This window comes from Sphaeramia orbicularis, chromosome 6 (genome assembly GCF_902148855.1).
Source record: "Sphaeramia orbicularis chromosome 6, fSphaOr1.1, whole genome shotgun sequence".
Lineage (NCBI taxonomy): Eukaryota > Metazoa > Chordata > Actinopteri > Kurtiformes > Apogonidae > Sphaeramia > Sphaeramia orbicularis.
This window is the reverse complement of record NC_043962.1, coordinates 14,056,113-14,066,443: the sequence shown is the minus strand read 5'-3', so window position 1 is coordinate 14,066,443 and position 10,331 is coordinate 14,056,113. Positions and strand designations below refer to the sequence as shown.

The following is a 10,331-nucleotide window of genomic DNA, read 5'->3' as shown; positions in this document are numbered from 1 at the left end:
CAAGACCATCTACAGAGCTAAAAAGCTCCATAACACACGCCGTAACTGGGGTTAAATATGAGTGCATTTACACTGAAATAAAAAGGAAAGATATTTGTAGGCATAGTAAATAGGATTTGCAAAAAGGAGGACTAAATTGAATTAAATTGCAGGTAGTAGTAAAAGAGCTACAGGAAAGTCTGTATTATGATATTTTTGGACATTTTACAACTCGTACTTGACTGATGACTTCCTCTGAAAATGAGAAAGGCTTATTTTATAGATCACAAGCACTGGAATGTATAGGCTACGGAGATGAGTGAATTCTTTCTTTCTTTCTTTCTCTAAGTATCTTCTTCAAAGCTATAAAAATAGGAATTGAGTCTTTTTTTTCTCCTTTCTTTCTTTCTTTCTCTCTTAGTATCTTCTTCAAAGCTATAAAACTAGGAATTGAGGTTTTTTTTTCCTTTCTTTCTTTCTTTCTTTCTTTCTTTCTTTCTCTCTCTCTCAGTATCTTCTTCAAAGCTATAAAAATAGGAATTGAGTCTTTTTTTCCTTCCTTCCTTTCTTTCTTTCTTTCTTTCTTCCTTTTAGTATCTTCCTCAAAGCTATAAAAATAGGAACTGAGTCTTTCTTTCTTTCTCTTAGTATCTTCTTCAAAGCTATAAAAATAGATTCTATCTTTCTTTCTCTTAGTATCTTCCTCAAAGCTATAAAAATAAAAAATGAGTCTTTCTTTCTTTCTTTCTTTCTCAAAGCTATAAAAATAGGAACTGAGTCTTTCTTTTTTACTTTCTTTCTTTCTTTCTCAAAGCTATAGAAATAGGAACTGAGTTTTCTTTTGTTCTTTCTTTTTCTTAGTATCTTCCTCAAAGCTATAAAAATAGGAACTGAGTTTTTCTTTCTTTCTTTCTTTCAATATCTTTCTCAAAGCTATAGAAATAGGAACTGAGTTTTTCTTTCTTTTTCTTTCTCTTAGTATCTTCCTCAAGGCTATAAAAATAAGTATAAATGAGCTGCATTAAATAAATGTCTTTGCAACAATAATATGCATACATTTGAATAAATCAGTGCCTTTTTCCTTTGTCCTTTCAAGGCTTCAATCTCTTCTACAAACCTTTTATTTATTATGATGTAAATATTAACGGATCCTCCCTCTTCTTTACTGTATAAATGTTTGTGCAAACCCTCACCTATGCTCCCTACATCTCCTTTTAGTGATCTTTGCATAATGAAAGCCTGCAGAGCATTTGAGTTTGTTTTCTGCATGAGAGACATTGAACGGGAGAAAGAAAGCATGTGTGTTCCAGAGTAAATCTATGCAGTGTGAGTTAGCATGTGAAATGAGAACCTGTGAGACTCAGTCAGCCTCAGGCATACAGGCCTGTGGAAGTGATGCTACACATACTGTGCACAGTATCATCATCAGGCACTTTTACCTCCTGGGACCTGCCACGTTTGAACAGCCAGGCAAAAAGTTTGATACCAAACATCTAGCAAACACAATCATTCGGTGTATGTTTTAAATCTTTTTGGTCTATTGTAGTGTTTTCACTTAGAGGGTTCCTCCAAGTTAAATTTAAGACTTTTTTTAAAGACTAATTAGAACATAATTTAATGCCTATTTCTATTTCCTAGAATTTAGGAAAATGCTTTTATTTACTCCAACACCCTTCCGAGTCATTTTTCACCAGCGACAGCAAAGTTGGAGATAATTGGTTTCTAATTTCACCATAAATGTTTGTGTGGGAATGAGTGGAACTGAGTCGACTAATGTTACCTTCTTTGCAGTTTGGAAATTTAACAGACACGTTTAAGGAAACATAATTTAAGACCTACCACATCAAATGTAATATATTTTAATGTGGTACAGTTTTGTGAGGCATTAAATGCAGAGCTGTAAATTCAAGACTTTTAAGACTTTCTAAGACCCCGCAGGAACCCTGCTCTTAGCATGAAGATGTTACACAGGTGGGCTTTTGACAGTGATCCTGCAAACATTTTTTAGCTCTTCTCAATAAAAACAATACATATGTTATCACATACATTTTTCATTTTGATCATTTTGACTACCATCACTAAGCATGGGGTAAGATGATGTGTGTGTGTGTGTGTGTGTGTGTGTGTATATATTTATATATATATATATATATATATATACAGGGTGGGGAAGCAAAATTTACAATATTTTGAGGCAGGGATTGAAGGACAGTATGACCAATTAGTTTATTGAAAGTCATGAGAATTTATTTGCCACAAGAAAATTGACATCATAGAAAATGTTTTTATTCTGTGTGTCCTCCTTTCTCAATAACTGCCTTCACACACTTCCTGAAACTTGCACAAGTGTTCCTCAAATATTCGGGTGACAACTTCTCCCATTCTTCTTTAATAGTATCTTCCAGACTTTCTCGTAATAGTTTTGCTCATAGTCATTCTCTTCTTTCCATTATAAACAGTCTTTATGGACACTCCAACTATTTTGAAATCTCCTTTGGTGTGACGAGTGCATTCAGCAAATCACACACTCTTTGACGTTTGCTTTCCTGATTACTCATATGGGCAAAAGTTTCTGAAAAGGTATGGATAATAGTGTTAGGTATGATTATGACATCAATATATGTTTGGTTTCAAAACAATTGATGTAGTGCCTGCTGAGAAAAAACAACTAAATGTTTATTGTAAATTTTGCTTCCCCACCCTGTGTGTGTGTGTATATATATATATATATATATATATATATATATATATATATATATATATATATATATATATATATATATATACACACACACACACTCACACACACTCACAGTCAATGAAATCTTTAAGACCATATTTTTCGACATCATTTTTTATTTTGAAACCCTAAACTGGAATTTTTTCATATGAATCATTTGTTTAGGATATTGGCATACAGAAACAAAAATCTAAAGTTTCAAGAATAATTTCAAACAAAAAATTAACAAAAGAAAATGGCACCTGCCAAACACAAAGTCACAACAGTAGCGGTCCTGTTCGGTAGTTGTCACTCTCTCTCGTCCTGGACGCGGTCCATGGTCAACAGAGCCTGTGGTGTTGTGGCGTTCAACCAGGTTTCTGATTGTGGGTTGGGAACAGCCCATACATCGGCCTGGCTATATCACTGGAGCTCAAACCGGCCTCCACCATACCCAGTGCCTGGAGACGTTGTTCACGTGACAGATGTGGCATGATGCTGGACTAACAACGGTGGCCTTTTTTGGGCCTTTATATAGGCCTTCAAAACCAATCCTCAAATTGTGCAGATACCCACTGAGTATTGCTCAATGTGTATTTGGTCCACTTTTGCAAAGAGACCAACCCATGTGCAATGAACCGTGACAACATGACAACTCCTCATTATCTCAACTACCCGAGCACTAAGTCGTCAATAAATCCACAATGAATAATTACAACCCCCCTACAAGTAGAAATATGCAGACATTTCTACCTCAAAGTTTCTACTGACTGTCAGTACGTGTGTGTGTGTGTGTGTGTGTGTATATATATATATATTTATACAGTTGTTATGGATATATTTTTCTATATACATGAGCTCAGGACAAAACATCCCAAATAATAGAAGTACTACTTGTGCTATATCTGTGCAATAAACAAGAACCAAAAACAGCATTTGAAAGGATGTCAAGGTGCATTATTTGTAAAGGGTAAACTGCAATATTTCTGTGTTTTTTTGTGTTCAAACAGGTCAAAATGTGCCTCCTCTGTGGGCATTCAGTGAAGGAGAGCAGTGATAGTTGAAGGAGCAGTAGACGGAATGAGGAGAATGAGCAATGAAAGCAAGAAAAGACCTGTGAAACAGAAAAATAAAACATTGTTTTCAGATTTTATTTTGTTTTCCTCACAGCCTTTATCCTCAAACACACAGATAACCCCCCCCCATCTTGCACAATAAGGTACGTCACGGCACCCTCCGACACCAACCCCCCAGGTCTTCATAATATCCACTGTGTAATGTCTACCCCCCACCACCACCACCACCCCCCTTGATGGCAACTTGTTATGGAGCTGTATAACCCCATTCGACGACATGATACTGAGTGCTACAACACTATAACCCAAACCCCTATCACAATTTTTTTTTTTGATGGGGGGGGGCAAGATGCTCATGATGACATAAGGGGCCATTTGTTCAAAAAAGGTTGAGAAACGCTATTCTAGAGGAATACAAAGCACATTCTTCCTCCTCTCAGACAGAACTGCCCCATTCTAAGGGTGATGCAGTCTGTGAGAAGAGCAGAACAAACTTTATTTTAATATTGTTTAGCTCATGCATGTTGTGTTGCACTGTTATTGGCTGGAGACAGAAACCTACTGCCTAAAGGCTGACTCACATAAATGTACTTCACAGCAAAATAAGAGGAAAAAGGGTCAGTGCAGGTAAATACACCACACACTGTCAGGGTATCAGAGTGTCAGAGCTAGGATTAACAGGGATTATCCACATTGAAACAAGGAAGGAGGCTACATTTTGAAATTTAAATGACCAAGAAAAGCACCAACTGCTATTTATGATTCTTCACGACTGTTCTGCCTATGCATAAAACAACTGCACAAGTCAGAGCAGGCAGTAAACAGCATACAAAAAACTACAAAACAAAATGTGCTAGAGGTCTGCTAGTACGACGGCGTATTAGGGACACATAAGAAAATACAAACACTTGTCACTACGAGAATAAAGTTGTAACATATAGAGATAAAACCTGTAATTTTATGAGAATAAAGTCAAATACAGCAAGAGTGAGAATTTTACAAGAATGAAGTCGTAATATTATGAGAATAATGTCGTCATATTCCAAGAATACAGTCATAATATTACGAGAATAACAAAATTTAAAAACAGGCATGAAAAATATCATACATTACAAGAATAAAGTCCTACCCACTTGTCCCATAATAGAGAAGTTGGAACATTTTGTGAGGTTCTACTTTATTTAGTAGATCTAGATGGGCTGGAGCATTACCTGGTTCGTCCAGTCCAACACAAGTGAAAGTTGCTGATTCGCTTGTTGCGTTCACTGTGACCGAAAACTGTCAACAACAAGGCTTACAATTTCTAAATTATGACTTTTTATCACAAAATTGTGAATTTATTTTCAAAATATTATGACTTTAATGTCATAAAAGTACAACATTATTTTCATGAAACTATGAGGGTTTTTTTTTAATTACTTTATTCTCATAATATTATGGCTTTATTCCTGAAATATTACGACTTTATTCTCATAGTCAAGTGTTTTTATTTTTCCTATGTGGCCCTAATAAACTGGACCAAATGTGAACATTAGATCTTGCCTCAAGAGTTGCAACAATAGATAATAATAATAATAACAATAATAATAATAATAATAATGATGATGATTGCCTAAAATTTGCTTAGAGGTCTTATTTATGTCTTTGTGCATAAGAAATCAATAGAAGTGAATCTCCAAAGGAACTTTGTGTCGGTAAATGCAAGTTCTGCAAATGTACAGGATTTCAGTTCTGTTGCAACATGTTGATGGTCATATGAACTATGTTTTCAGCTCAAAAATGTCCAATTTCATCACAATTAATGCTATATTCCCATGTCACAAATGGCCAAGTTACATTTTAACTGAATTTACCTGAAAAACAAATATTCTATTCTTTTAGATTCCCCAATTTTTCTTACAAGATTATATACTACATATCACGTTTTATTTTTACAGGTTGCAATATGGAGTATGGTGCTGATCCATCCTGCTTATGTTACGCCAATACATACATTAAGAATGTCACATGTCACTTTTTAAATCAACAGCTTTCTAATAATAAGCATTTTTATAAAGAAATAACAATTCTATATTGTTATTTCCTCTTTAGTATGATGATAAACTATACAATAAATAATTCTGATCCTAGTTTTTGCACAGGGATCATTTGTGGAAACGGTGACATGGCTGCCGAGCATCAGTATGATGGGATCTGTAACAACCATGTCACATCCGTCCACTGCCACATTTTGTGTTTTTGTGTCAGCTGTTATTGTTTTAGATGCACAATACTAACATTTATGAATAAGAGGAGAATTAGCAATAGTAAGTATATAAGTTTATTACTAATAAAGTACTGGTACTGACCAGATCATCATGGGTAATGTCACGTCCTTCCACCAGCAAATGTTTTCACATACATGTGCTATTCAAAATCCAATATTTCTGAAAATATAGCTTCCACTGTCAAATAATATCAGTAGTCTGTGCACAAATGTATTAGCATTATTTCAACACAGTTCTATGCATTTCTTACAACTTTTTTTTTTTTTGACAAAAATGGCCACTCATTTGACCCCCTAAGTACATTTTAGCCGTAATACATTTTATTTGTATAGTGCTTTTCACGGTACTCAAAAACACTTTACATAAACCAAACATATTAAAAACAGATAAAAAGCAGGTGCAAAAGGCAGGTATATGAATTATAAATATAAAACAATTAAACATTAGAACCAATCTTAAATAGAGGAAAAAAAAAAAAACTTGGAGTCTAGTTTGAGCAGCTCTAACTGTGAAGTGTGATGAGGTAAGTTCATTATGATGTGGCGCAATATAAATCAAATTTGATTGATTGATTGATTGATTGATTGACTGATTAATTGATTGAGAATGACAGCTTTTATACCCAAATTCTAAACCTGACATGGCTTATTATGGAAGCCCATATCATCACCTGCCTGTTAACAAAAACAGAAGGCTTGTATCTGCGTGTCTTGCATCTCGGTGTTCGTTTGTTTCGAGCCCCTCTTGTGCCGACTCTCGGGCAGTCGCCGTGGAGACGTGAACTCTGTTAACACCACCTGTGTTTATTAACTGAGCCATCCCCACATCAGCACTGACTAGAGGCCCCATCTTGTCTGTTAACATCACTGGCCTTCAGGAATGCCTCTCTCTCCTCTCTCTCGCACGCTCTTTCCTCTCAATTCCTGCTTATCCTTTGGCCCTGAGACAGAGCTGGTAAAAGTGTGCAGGGTCATTTTCTCTCAGAGCTGAGATCATTATTACAGAAAGACCTTGATACCCTCTCAATGGTAGAGATGTCTCAGTTTGTTTTAAGGCCGGCTGTTTTTTTTTTTTGTTGTTGTTTTTTCTACTTATTAAATGATAAGTATTGAACATACATGTGTTACGAGTAAACCACGGCTAATGCATTCAAAATACACAGTGTGTCTATTTTAATGACAAAATAACGTCTTCATCTGCGGAGGTCTTACTCACAAGTGCTGTTTGTTCGTATTGAACCAGACTTCACAGTAAAATATTCCTTCTTATTTATTAATGATTGACTCAGGGTGAAAAAGAACTGCTTGTCAGAAATGAATGGCATGTTATTATTATTCATCACAACGGGAATCAGAAATGCATAGTAACTAGCCGACAGCGCACAATACGCAGATACATGTACGTCCTGACAACAACTACACAAGAGCTGCAAGTGCATTAACCCTTTAAACCTGAGCCTAAAATGGTCCATCTGGACTCGTTTTGACTATAAAAAGGTTAGAAAATATGTTGTGTGTGAGTCCTTTTGCCCATTTTTCCAGAGCACTTAGGTTACATTTAGACGATAGCCTAACGATCTGAACCGAAAACACAAAAGTGGCGGTGCATTCTCACTCTTAATTCTGCATTTAAACTTGCATTTTGGGGGGAAAATCTGTATGCAGATGGAGATGCAAAAGTGTGTGAAATGTACTATTTATCGATGTAGTATGCACACCAGTAGTCCACACCACTGCTCACCACGGCAATTGCTGAAACAACACTTAGATGTAAATTAGAGCGGATACGACAACTTGAGGGTCCATCGCAGGGAAATAATCCGACATGTTGTTGTTTTCCTGTACTGGTGCGTGCCTGTGATGTAAACTCTACGCAACGAGAAAACACAGTTTTGCATTTTCAACCCTTTAGACGGTGATGTGAGAGTGGAGCGTTATTAAGATTTCTACTCTGGAAGGCAGTTTCACTTTTTTGCATTTTCAACCCCCAAACCGCTGTTACCATCTAAATCAGTGTTTTTCAACCTTGGGGTCAGGACCCCACGTGGGGTCACCTGGAATTCAAATGGGGTCACCTGAAATTTCTAGCAATTGATAAAAAAAAAAAAAAACTTACTAATAAAAAATATATGGTGAGTTGACAGAGACAATCCCAATTCATAAAAGACAAACTGAAGCTGAAACTGAAGCACTGTGGTTCTGTTTATCTTTCAAATGTTCATTGTGGTCAGTTTCAGATGCTGCAGCTCTTTCATAATTCATAGTTTGAGTTCTTGTTTGTTCAGTATTAATTGTCAGCCTTGTAAATCCAAGTTGGACTGACTGTACAGGGTGGGGAAACAAAATTTACAATGAACATTTAGTTGTTTTTTTCTCAGCAGGCACTGCATCAATTGTTTTGAAACCAAACATATATTGATGTCATAATCATACCTAACACTATTATCCATACCTTTTCAGAAACTTTTGCCCATATGAGTAATCAGGAAAGCAAACGTCAAAGAGTGTGTGATTGGCTGAATGCACTCGTCACACCAAAGGAGATTTCAAAAATAGTTGGAGTGTCCATAAAGACTGTTTATAATGGAAAGAAGAGAATGACTATGAGCAAAACTATTATGAGAAAGTCTGGAAGATACTATTAAAGAAGAATGGGAGAAGTTGTCACCAGAATATTTGAGGAACACTTGCGCAAGTTTCAGGAAGCGTGTGAAGGCAGTTATTGAGAAAGGAGGAGGACACATAGAATAAAAACATCTTCTATTATGTCAATTTTCTTGTGGCGAATAAATTCTCATGACTTTCAATAAACTAATTGGTCATACACTGTCCTTCAATCCCTGCCTCAAAATATTGTAAATTTTGCTTCCCCACCCTGTACATATCCTGACCAAGAAAATAAAATTCTCACTTTGTGCAGTAATCTACACCTGGCTTTTCTGCTTCCATCCATAATAATACACACTATATAGACTAAATGTCATCTAAAATTACAGTTTATTTGAAACATAGTATTGCAAACTATTACATGATCAAAAACAAATTAATTTTAGCAAAAAAAAAAAAAAAGTCTCTGTTTTGAATGTCTGGGGTCGCCAGAAATTTGTGATGTTAAAATGGGGTCACGAGCCAAAAAAGATTGGAAACCACTGATCTAAATGAAAGGTATATCTGATAAATTATCTTGTCATTTTCACTTGAGAGTGTTGTCGTGAAAACTGGGCCTCAGCACTTTCAAAATCTAGCAGTCATTTACAATTTACAGCATGTTATAATACTGCTAAAACAGCTTCTTCTCCAGCTTCCAGTACAGGCATGAGTGAAATTACCATAATGACCCAATGAAGCCTATAAAACGTAACGTCTCAGGTTTCAGAAACCATTAAAATTATTCCAATTCTCCAAATAGCAAAAGAGGTACAACCATCCAAACTGCATACGCGCAGGGTGTGTCAGTGATGGCACGTCAGTTTTTAAAGAGTTAAACCAAGTATTTAACAAGGACTGAGAGTGATTAAACTATAATCTCAAATCTTTTGGCTTGTTTCTAACCTCCTTTCGTCTGTCTCTAAGGATACCTCCACGCCTTTGAGAGTTGAAAGGCCTTTGTACCCAGATGAGAAGCTTTCTTGATTACAGGGGAGTAGACGTATAGGTGTGAGCTGAAGCCTCAGTCAATTTGGCCCCCGGCTTATTGTGGTAGAAGTAGAGGAGAAGGTATCTGAGCTGGGGTGCCTTTATCACAGCCTTAAACACAGACAAGAATAGGAAGAGTGAAAAAGGTAGTGGGAGAAAAGAGGCCGCCGAGTCATGCATATGGAAGCGTCTGCGTTTCCTTCCACCGCCATCGCCTCATTTCACATTCATTCAGCATTCATCCCCTCTTGAGCCATTCAAGTAGTCCTCCCTTTGCTGGGGAGCTGAATTCAAAGGAGCTCTGCCTGCCTGCCGTTTTCTTAAGATCCCACTGAAACTCCTCTGCAGTAGCTTCGAGGTGAATACTACCCAAACGCTCCTGTGGCTTAGCCTTTATCAGCAGGCTATGCTCCACCCCGCTAAACCCCAATTGTGTATAAATGCAGAACAGTTACCCTAACCTCTAGGCTCTTCTTGGTGCTCTGTGTTGGACACATCATGTCAAAGAAGAACTCTATTAATGGGTTTTAACATACAGGGATGTGCTGTGTTTAAAGTAACGTTAACATTATAATTATTCTTTGTCTTAATATAAATTATTACAGCATCATCATAATTTTGTACACTTTACAGGGTGGGGAAGCAAAATTTACAA

General features: G+C 36.4%; 1 protein-coding gene across 1 annotated transcript in view; it reads right to left on the bottom strand.

Annotated features, from left to right (window-relative positions):
- cdh13 (cadherin 13, H-cadherin (heart)) overlaps positions 1 to 10,331 on the bottom strand; it is a 1,127,464-nt gene that overhangs the window by 562,117 nt on the left and 555,016 nt on the right.